General features: G+C 38.8%; 1 pseudogene; it reads right to left on the reverse strand.

Annotated features, from left to right (window-relative positions):
* Positions 1–586: 586 nt before the first annotated feature.
* Positions 587–3,351, reverse strand: LOC101655121 (annotated as a pseudogene).
* Between the last annotated feature and the right edge of the window lie 7,439 nt (positions 3,352–10,790).

Genomic DNA, 10,790 nt, shown 5'->3' on the forward strand with positions numbered 1-10,790 from the left:
TTCTTCTTCACACAGTTCAGCTTCTCAGATTTTTTTTTTCAACATACAGATTGAAGGGGTATTGTGCAAGGATAGAAGAACCCTGACACACAGCTTTCCTAATACGTATTCTGAAACCACTGCCATCAACTTGAGTCTGATACATACCCTGGTGGCATAAGGAGTTATGCATCGGCCTGCTAACTACAAGTTCAGTAATTTGAAAGTACCAGCAGATTTGTGGGGAAAAGAGGAGGCGTCCCACTCCCATAAAGATCTGTAGTCTCTGAAACCCACGGGGCAATTCTATTCTGTCCTACAGGGTCAACACGAATATTTCTAATATTAGACTACTCTTGATACCTTTCTTCTTTTCAATGATTGTCTTTTGGTTTATCTACAGGTTTCTTAGTCAAACAATTAGGTTTTCTGGAATTCCCATTTTTCACAATATTATCTAAAATTTAGATACATACAAATGTTCCTGTTATCAATATCTGTTTTAAATTTGTTTTTGACGGCACAACAGCTATTTTTCTTTTAATAAAGGTGACAAACACATCATGTATAATTTTTCTTATGACCAACTTCTTTCACTGCACCTGGGTCAACAATTGCGCCAACTCTATTCTGCTATCGCAGATACACGCTTTTCACATTGCCGTTTGTTCTCCTGGTACAGCTGAGCGGCCTGGCTGTTTGCAGGACTATTGGGATTGGGTTCATCCAACAGAGACTGCATGGGTGTTCAAACGGAAGACACATCATAGGTTGGGCTCCAGCGCTTCTGAAGTATGTGCAGACATCTACGACCATCTGCATAGACATTCGGATGGAACATCTTAGAGACAAATCTAACTGTAGGTGGTTTATTCTCGGTGAATTCTCTTGTTAGCTTAAAAGTTCCATCCTCAAAAGGGGTCCCTTCAGGCCCGAAAATGACCGCGTTCCACACCATGATGTTGTTCTCCAAGGAAGCGCCGCTGACTCCAGCTGGAGGATCCTCCTGCAAGCTCTTGAAGTCCCTCCTGAGACGCCGCCAAGCCAGGGTGGACACATCGCCAGTGGGGTCTGGGTTGGGGCACACACCGCGGTGGTGGCTGCCCGCCACGGCAGAGGGTGCCGAGGGAGCAAGGGCGCTGCCTCGCAGGAGTCGAAGGTCAGTCTTGCGCCGACTAAGCACCACCCGAGTGGATGGGGGCCGAACCAACGATTTTGTTCTGGAACCACATTGCCCTTTGGCAGGTCAACAAGCCCAGTGACGACTCTGTTCAGAAGAGTCAAAGGTATGAGAATATCTGATTGCAGAGAACTGGAAGGGCAATAGGTCTCAAGGAAACGTAACCGGAAGATGTTGGGGAGCCCCACAGGGAGTACGCAGACTGAGTTCACAGGACTGGTAGGACACCCAGGTGAAGATATCCAGAAGATAATCGAATGGCAGCAATGTGTCTCTAACACAGGAGGTAGGAAGACTTGTGAATGGACAGGCTGTTTAACCTGCTATCAATATCTTGCATCTGGGTGTCACATTTGTTATAATTAAGGAACCAATATTGATTCATGATTTTCATACATCATTTCTAGTATTATGTATGGTCAGTATTTTAACTGGAGTCATTCAAATAAGTATAAAGTGGTATTTAAATCATTGTTTTTCTTTTTAAAACATTGAATGATCTTTACTGTAAATTAGGTGACAAGTTACAAAGCAGATCAGTATTCCATTCAAGAATCTATACTCAGTTGCTTACATTGTAATACTGTGTTAGTCTGGGTTGACTAGAGAAACAATTCCAGAGACACTCATATGTGTATAAGAAAGTTTTATATACAAGAACAATTGACTAATTGGCAAACATCCAAGCCCAGTCCAGACCAAGTCCACAAATCTAATATTAGCCCATATGTCTAATACCAGTCTATGAATTCCTCTTCAGGCTCACAAAACACAGGCAATGATGCCAAATGCAGGATGATCACAGGCCAATGGGTGGAAAGTCTTGTGGATCCAGTGGTGGTGTAAGTATCTCAGCACTGGCAGGGGTCTCCATGTGGCTTCTTCACCTACGCAGCCCTGGCTGCCATTAGCCTGTCTGCATGTGGCTTGTCAACAGGAATGTCTTGCAGAGACTGAGCATGTGTCCTGACTCCAGCAATATATTTCCTTAGCTCCTCCAAATTAGGTCATCAGCTATGACCTTATTGACAGGCTTAACTCCACCCTGTCACTCTTAATTCTTGCAGATTGACAACAGATTATGTAACTACCACAAATCCCCATAGCAATACTCATTGATTGGAATACCCACAATGTAACATCAGCTCTCTCACTTTTGCCCTCTTTCTTATTCCCAGTAATCCTTCTTTCCTAATCCTACTGAACCCTTGTTGCCTCTGTAGTCATTCTACATAGTTTGTTGTATTCATCCCTAGATAGTTTACTTTATTTTCTAGAATAAATAGTTTTGTTTTTTTAGTCTTACATCGCAATTCTAGTAGTAAAATAAAGCAATAGTCTTTTGTATGTTAATATTAACCATGTATTCTGTATATTTGCTCCAGCTATTTGTTAGTTCCAGGTATTTGTTGCTACTGTTGATTCTTTGGAGTTTTCTTTCTAGAAAATGAGCATGTCATTTTTGTTCTTCAGTCCAGTTGCATAACACACTAATAGATCTGAATGGCTCACTCAGGTAAGGGATAGACTGCTAACTGACAGGTTGGTTGTTGAAACCCACCAGTCACTACTTGGGTGAAAGCTACGGCTATCTACTTCTGTAAAGATCTGCATTCTCAGAACACCTATGTAGAGTTACTATGGATGAGAACTCAATGGCAATGGGGGAGAGGGATCTATGTAATACATTAAAACAATTGTCTTTCAAATGTAAACTAACCCTGCTTGCCTGGGGATAGCTCCTACTTGTTGTTAGGTACCTTCTAGTTGCTTCCCTCTCACAGTGACCCTAAGCACAACAGAACAAAACACCAGTCTGTCCTACACCATCCTCACATTTGTCCGTATGCCGATGACATGGTTGCAGCTACTGGTCAACTCCTCTAGACCCTCCTTTTGCTTTTTTCATGGCTGGTCCACTTAATAAAGCATAGTGTTCTCCAGAGAATGGTCTCTCCTGATAACATGTCCAAAGTACATGCGATGAAGTTTTGCCAACTTTGCTTCTAAAAAGCATTCTGACTGTGCTTCCTCCAACACAGTCACGTTTGTTCTCTATCTTCATCAACACCATAGTTCAAAGGCACTGCTTTCTCTTTAGCCTTCCTATTCAATCTCCAACGTTCACACTCATAAGAGGCAATGAAAAGACTATGGCTTGGATCAGGTATACCTTTATCTTCAAGTAACATTCTGGCCTTTCAGTTCTTTAAAAAGTTCTTGAGCACCAAATTTCCTCAGTGCAATGTCATATTTGATCTCGTGGCTGCTGCTTCCGTGACCAAGAAGAACTCCTTGACAAATTCAATCTCTTCTCTGTTTATCATGATTTCAGCTACTGATCCAGTTGAGAAGATTTTATTTTTTTCATACTGTGTTTTAATCCCTGCTGAAGGCTTCAATCCTTGCTCTTCATCAGGAAGAGCTTCAGGTTCTCCTCACTTTCAGCAAACCATGTCATCTGCAGCTGGGATTTCTTCCTTCAGCACCACTGGTTCTTGCTCATGTGTTACCTCTTGAAATGGATGAATCACATAGTTCTTTTTGGTACAGTCGCTATGTGTATTATTTACTTCTTTTGATCATCTAGTTTAAGATATGCTAAGTGTGTTCTTCCTTTTTGGTTCGCTAACCCTAGGTCTTTGCATATTTCATTATAACACACCATTTTTTTCAGCATCAGTTCTAAATTTTCTGTACAGCTCTTTGACTTCATGATTTATTTTTTCATTTGCCTTAGCTACTCAACAAATAAGAGCAAGTTTCAGAGTCTCTTTTGACATTGACTTTGTTCATTTCATTCATTCTTTCTTGTCTTTTTAATGACCTTTCACTTTCTGCAGGAATGGTATTCTTTATGTCATGGCATAGCTCCTCAGATCTTCTGTCATTAATGTTCAATGCATCAAATCGCTTTCTTGAGTATTCTCAAAATTTGAGTGGTGTATACTCAAGGTTGTGTTTTGGCTCTCTTATACTTGTTTCAATTTTCTTCACCTTCAATCTGAGCTAACATATGAACCATTGATGGTCTGTTACATGTCAGCCTCAGGCCTACTTTTAGCTGCTGATATTGACCTTCTGCATTTTCTCTTCCCATAGAAGTAGTAAACTGCATTTACGTGCATTCCATCTGGAAAAATCCATGCGTGTTGTTGAAAAGGCATTTGCCATGAAGAATTCATTGTTTTCAAAGCCCTTCTTGCGCTGTTCATCTTTGTTTCTCTCAACAAGAGCATATTTCTTAGCTACTGTCAATTCCCCCTTGTTTCCAATTTTTTGCACTCTAATGGCCAATAATAATCAATGCATATTGATTACATCCTTTTTTAAATCAATTTCAGACTTGGTGGTTCATGCATACATTTTAACTGTAACTTTATTGGTTAAATTTCCTTGTATACTATTAGACATTATAATATCACAGACAGCACTGTTCTTCAAAATTGGTTTTAAAATGTCCTTTTGATGATGAAGGCATCTCCACTTCTCTTGATTAATCATTCCAGGCATAGGACACCATATGGTTTTCTGATTCACAATGACCAATTACTGTCCATTTCAGCTCACTAATGCCTAGAATACCAGTCTTTATGGGCTCCATTTAATTTTTGACTCCTTCCAATTTTCATAGTTTCATACATTCTCATTTCCAATTATTAACTGAGGTTTGCAGCTGTTTCTTTTCATTTTGAATTGTGCCCCACCAGCAAAGGGGGTCCTGAAGGCTTTACTCCCACAGGCTTTACCCCCTATGCATCATTATGGCCAATGCTACTTTGAGAAAGTCGCCCTGCCTCAGTCACCTCCTGAGAGCACTCCTGCCTGAAGAACTCATCTTCTGGCCCTACCCTTGACAACATTTGCTTTTATTCATGTGGTTTTTAGTAACTCGCTGTATTTGGATGCTATCGTAGGAGTTTAAGTGGCTAATTCCTCTGAAGATGACAGTCTATTCCTTAGTTTGAAAGCTCTCTTGAAACCTGTTCCCTTGGGCGAGTCTGCAGCCATTTGACACACCAGGGGCATTGCTTCCAGTATCAAGCCACCACTATGCAACAAAAGGACAGACAAGTGATGGAAATCTTTAGACATGGTATATCATTAGTTTTATACATTGTTGTATTTAACTTGCTAACATTTTGCTAATGAGTTTTGTGTTTATGTCCATTAGAAATCTTGGTTTGAACTTTCCTATTTTGTACTCCATTTATCTGTTTGGGGGGTTTGGATAATTAATAACATAAAAAAAAAACAATTCGATGAGTTCATAAGTCTTTACTCTCTCTCTATTTCCTAGAATATATCATAGATAATTAGCATCATGTTTTGCCTTAAATGTTTAGTAGGATTTGCCCATTATTATATCTTTTTAGAAGACTTCTTAAAGTTTGATTTAATTTTTTCCATAGGTAATGGTTTATTCTGATTTTTCACTTTCTCTTTGATTTGGTAGTCATATATTTGTGGCTATTCTACCAATGTCTTCTTAAGTCCAACCAACTGGTTGGGTGGAATCCTGAAAACAGGGTGTTTGAAACACTAATTGAAGGTATTGATCAGTTTTGCCATTCCACTGAGCTTGAATGAGTCACTTACCAGTGGGAACAGGAATAACAAGACCATAAAAACAGAAGAGGCACCAGGGAAGCAGGTGTGAGACTCTTGGCTGAGGTGGCAAAGGCAACAGCCAAAACACTGAAGCACCAAAACCATCAAGTGAAACAGGAAAGCTGCAGGTGTGCTTCTTGACCCACGAAGCAAGAGTTCAAGAACTGAGAGGCATACTGTCTAGCATGACTTAGAAGACATGCTATAGACAAAATAACCATACCCTTACCATTGTGTAACTTGTTTGCTCTCCTAGTAAACCCCTATAATCATGTCTATTGTCTGTAAGCTCTGTGTAACCTATGAAATGGATTATTGAATCCAGCCGGGAAGTCAAGTACCATGGGATGGTCGTTTGATGTCAGAATAGGGTAAAGGAAAATGGAAGGCTGAAGCATATTTGATTTTGCCCACTGAAATTGGCCTTGACCTGGTGTAGAGTCAGATTCCCCTTCTTCCTTGTGTAGCTGAAGGAGAGCAGGTGTGGCCCCCATCCTATTTCCCCAGTGTCTTTCATGCAACCGGTGTGTTTCATCTGAGAGTTCATGTTATTGGGCATAGAATTGTTCATGATATTCATTAAATTTATTAGTGATGAATAGATAGTTCAGAGGGAAAATAAATGCAATAACAGACAAGATCACAAACTAAATCATTAGCTGCTTTATAAGTGAACAGTAGCTTCAGGGAGCTATGCACATAAAATTTTAGTGGCCTTGCCTTAGGCCAGCAAATCAGAGAATTTTTCTTTTGCCACAGCTTTCTCTCCATGCCCTAGAGTAGTCCTATCTCTAGAATAAAGTTGTCTCAATTTTCACAAACTGTCAGGCAATGAGCTATGCCTTTTTCTTTATATATTTATGAGTAGCTAAAATTCCTAAGGGAATGAATTACTCAAGATAGTTAAAGATAGTAAGACAAGAAGTAATGGCCCGAAACATGAAGCGTGAATGCTTAAGCGAGATAAGATGAAGAACGTCTTAGTCATGAGGTCAATGAGGCAATCTAATAGGGGACCCAGGGAGGTAGTCAAGATACAGTCACTAAACACTATTGAGCCTCAGGGGAAAATTAAAAAGACAAGCTCTGAATAGAGAATGAGAAATATATTTTTAGGCAAGGAAGATGTATCTGCTATAGGTGACCCATGATGCAATTATAACAACTGAGGCAAATTATTAACTCTAATGGAGATTAAAATGTCATATTTTAAGAAGTGAGTATTCATTTCATTGTGATGTTTAAAGGTTTATATATATATATATATTTACACACACATATCTATGTCTATATAAGATTTATATATAGAAACATAAACCACCCAGCATTATGCATTGCTTAACATCTAAGATATGCTCTGTGAATAGGACACTATGTAATTTGGATGCTGAGAAAACCACACTTTATTTGAAGCATGTCAAACAAACATCGTGTCTTAGTTGTAGTTGTAACTGTACACTAACCTATTAGTTTTAGAGATATGAACTTTAGAGAGTGATATCATTAGCAATTTCTTAATATCTGATATAGGCAACCTCTTGTATTTTCATTAGCCTTAAATTTTTCAGTGGAGCCAACTTTTTAACAGCTTGGATAATTTTTAGTGTTTGTTTTTGCAGATCATTGTGGTAAACTAACATGATCTGCCTAAATTGCTCAGAATAGAAATCACAGATATTTTTCATTCTTTAATTTCATGTTGTTTAATACTCTTTTCTTTCACTTCCAACTTAATACTTCTCCTATGCTATGTACTGCTGATGCTGTTACTAATAATTGTTTTAATACATTTAGAAGTCATGGTTCACTACAAGATAATATTTTTTAAAGGATGTAAATAGTGAAAACAACCTTCAAGCGAAGCATAATATCTGAGATTGGGTGCAGCTGCTTATAAATGGAATCATACACAGTTAAACAGTAAGCTCCCAGATAGAAAATAATATGGCATCTATTTAAGCCAATAACAGACGTTTTACACTTGTAATGTAGGCAACTACTTCACATGCCCCTTCTAACCACAGTTTCCATTGCTTGTGTCTCAGTTTGTCATCCTTTGGTGGCTTGTGTGTCACCGCGATGCTGGAAGTGATGTCACTGGTACTCAAATCCCAGCACAGTCACACAGTGAACAGGTGTTAGAATGTTTCCAGCCTAAGAACAGAGTGGGAAGAACGAATAGGTTGTCTACTTCAAAGGACCTAATGGCTGAAAAGCTATGAATAGCATCTGATAACTCATCAGGTCTTCTTTCAGTTGGGCTTAATGCATCAAATCTATTTTTGAGATATTCTTGAAATTTGGGTGGGTTATTCTCAAGCTCATATTTTGCCTGTTTTAATTTTCTTTAACTTCTACCTGAACTTCCATATGAGCCAATGATGGTCTGTTATCCTGTTGGCCACTGGCTTTTTTTAGCAGCTGATGCTGTGTTTATTCACAGTTTGTCACACACTTCCCACAATGTAGTCAATTTGATGTCTGTATAGTGCAAATAATTCATGTGTGTAATTGTTTTTTGTGTTGTTGAAGACAGATATATGCAATTGATAAGTCATTGTTCTTACAATATTCAATCATTTGTTATCCAGATTCATTTAATGGCCAATAATGATTGCTATATATTGACTGCATATTTGATGAATTTCAGACTGAAGATAGTGGTATAATTCTTGTGAAGAGCCATGAGAACAACAGGAATCCAAGAACACTACACTGTGCTCATGGGGAACTTCTACATGGATCAAGACACAATTTTCCAAACAAAAGAAGGGAATACTGAATGGTTTCATCTTAGTCACGAGTCAGGTTTGTATCTTCTTATCAAACTTCTTCAGTCCAAATGCTGAATCACAAAAGAAGTACTATATAAAGAAGAACACAGCTTGAAGATTGATGAAATGCTTAGAAAGAACATGCACTATGCAGATGATCCAATCTTGCCTGCTGAAAGTGAAGAGGACTCAAATCATTTGCTGATGAAGATAAGACTTGCAGCTGCCACTGTGAATTACAACTCAATGTGGAGAAGACCAGTATCTTTACACTGGTCCAATAGGTAACATCATGATAATTTGATGAAGGATAGAAGTTGTCAAGAATTTTTGTGTTGCTTGCATCCACAATCAATGCTCATGGAAGCAATGATCATGAGATCAAAGGATTGCACTGTATCAGGTAAAACTGCTGCACAAGATTCTTCAAAGTGTTGAAAAACAAAAACATTGCTTTGAGGACTAAGGTGTCCCTGACCAAGCCATAGCATTTGCAATCACCTCCTATATGCGGGGCAGTTGGACACTGAATAAGGAGCACTAAAGAAACATGGAGGCATTTGAACCATGATGTTGGCAAAGGATATTGAAAGTGCCAGGGATGCCAAAAGAACAAATAAATACGTGTGTCTTGGAAGAAGTAAGCTGAGAATGCTGTTTAGTGTGTGAGGTAGTTAATTTATTGTGCCAACCTGGTCTATATGCACATGTGGGGTTAATTGAAAGGTGGAGGGATAAATGGCTTGGTGAGTTTCACCTTTCTAGTTCTCGGGTCTCTTGCTTTCTGATGGTTGGACCAGGGTGCAGCTGCCTTTAGCCAGTTCCCTGCTTCAGCTGGCAAGGCTCACATCCTGCAAGGCATCCCTGAGGAGAAGCCATATGGCCCTATCCCCATGCAGCCCTGGGTGCAGGAGCACTGTGCGGAGACCCCTACCAGCGCTGAGATGCTTGCATGTTCACTGATTTGGCTTTCCTCCTGCAGTCGGCATCATTGCGTGTGTTTTGTGAGATGGAGGATGACTTTGTGGATTGGTGTGGGCCATATGGGTTAATGTTGGACTTGGGCAGCACTGGGTTGGGATGTTTTCTTAATGTGTACTTAACCTTTATATAAAACTCTTTCATATACATGAGTTTCTGTAGATTTGTTTCTATAAAGTGCCCAGACTAACACAGAGGGGTAGCAAAAATAGGAAGGCCCTCACAGAGAAGGATTGACACAGTGGCTGTAACAATGGGTTTAAGCAGAGGAACAATTGTGTGGATTGCGTAGGACCAGGCAGTGTTTCCTTCTGTGTGGGCATAGGGTCAGTATGGGTCGGAACTGACTCCATGGTCCCTAACAATAACAATATGTAAGGACCTATAAATCATCAATTCAGGAGAATAGATTATTAAAATATATGGCATTGGAGATGAATCTCAAAATAATTATTTTAAAGAAGTACTTTAGATGGAAAAAGTACATGTGGTATGATTCCTTTTTTATAGAACTGCAAAAATAAATTGCAAACCAATGTTCAACGACAGAGGCAGATCAGCAGTTTTCTAGAGATGGTGAAGAGGGGAGAGTGAGAGAAGTAGGAACTGAAAAACAGGGAAAAATGACAATTAAGGAGGTTCATTATCTTGGTGTGGTATTTCACAGTTGTGAACATACAGGAAAAAAACCCACTTTATAAATAAGAGCTACAGATTGTGTGTCAATTCTATTCTAATAGCAGTTTTAAAAGATTAAATATTCATTGGCAGCGTTTTCATTTTAAACTTCCATTACAAAAAGGTAAACTATTGAAAATGAATTCTAAGCTTTGACTAATAAATGTAGTTTTGACAATTCTCATTTTACTTTATTATGGAGTTAATGTGATGTGGATGCTGCTGCCTTCTTTTGTTTCTGTCACAAGAATGTTGAAGCAGTTATGAAGGAAGTTGTAATAGTTAGTATACATACAGAGAAGTCAATGCTTTCTTTGATGTACATTGCTTTATTTTTCTCTATTGACGTAAAGTACAAGGTTCCTTGCCATTTGCTCAAAATGTGACTCTTAAATTTTTTGTATCTATCCAAGAAGGATCAAATCACAGATATATCTAGTAGTTAAATTCTTTAAAAGTTTGACTAGAGAAATTTGCATGGTAACTCTGTTTAAATCTTTATTTCATACATGAATCTTAGTGTTATCAGTTTAGTCTATGCAGGAGCAATTTCCTGTATTAAGTTTAGTGGATTACTACAATTATGA

The sequence above is a fragment of the Echinops telfairi genome, unplaced genomic scaffold (assembly GCF_000313985.2).
Source record: "Echinops telfairi isolate 266 unplaced genomic scaffold, ASM31398v2 ScPeMD7_7468;HRSCAF=8506_0, whole genome shotgun sequence".
Taxonomy (NCBI): Eukaryota; Metazoa; Chordata; class Mammalia; order Afrosoricida; family Tenrecidae; genus Echinops; species Echinops telfairi.